The sequence below is a fragment of the Ambystoma mexicanum genome, chromosome 8 (assembly GCF_040938575.1).
Source record: "Ambystoma mexicanum isolate Mex_15411 chromosome 8, UKY_AmexF1_1, whole genome shotgun sequence".
NCBI lineage: Eukaryota > Metazoa > Chordata > Amphibia > Caudata > Ambystomatidae > Ambystoma > Ambystoma mexicanum.
In genome coordinates, this window is record NC_090929.1 from 1,102,792,093 (window position 1) to 1,102,793,067 (window position 975).

A 975-nucleotide genomic window follows, 5' to 3' on the forward strand; every position below is an offset into this window, starting at 1 on the left:
ATGAGCTTCTATTAATACTACATCCTCGGCACATGTGGTGCGATTCTAATATTCCTACTCGGTATAACTGCTTTCCAACAGTAATGTTCATACCTGCCTGGACTCTGTAAGAGCATGGACTTTGACTTGAGAATCCACCTCATGATCATCAGCATCATTATTGTATCAGTGGGACAGGGTGGGAGATAGAAGGGTGGGATTTTCATATTCCTCCTGCTGTTCGAGCACGTTGTGCTTTTCTTCACTGATCTTTTGTGTATAAGACCTGCAAACTCCATCTTCTAACCCTGAGATAGCTAATTGAACTAAAAAATGTACCCTTCCTTGTAACACAATACCTGTGCATTTTCTTGTATTGCCACATGTACTCCAGAGTGATATGTGATGGGAGGTGTGGAACATGTGTTGGATGATACCTTACATCGATCATGTGCAATTCTGACATCCCCAGTGCACACAGCAAATACTGCTTCAAGAGTGAAAAGACCACAAGTGGCACATTTCTCATGTCTCTGACTAATTTGGGTGCTGACATGTCCAAATGTGTGCCACCCACCTGCCCATATATCCGCTGCTCCCTTCTAGCAAAATCAGGTGAGCATGTCCCCGCTGCAAGCTGAACTCAGTTTCCTGGAACCTCCTCCCAGGTGTCTCCTAATGACACTTCTGTCATCCACTGACTCAGAGAGTGGACACTGACTGGTGTGCCAACCTCCTCCCCAAATCTATGCTGCTCTCTACCAGCAAAATCAGGCAGGCCTGCCTCTACCACAAGCTGCTTTCAACGTTTCTCTTCTCCTCTCGCTCCTCTTTTCAGGTGTCACTTGTCTTATATACTAACTTCAAGAGAGGGACACATACTGGTTTGTCACCTTCCTCTCCAAATCTATGGTGATGGTGATTGTGCTATCCACCCACTCCAAAAAAGTCAATGTGTCACACAGCACTGCGTGAGCAAAACCAACCAAAAGTCCC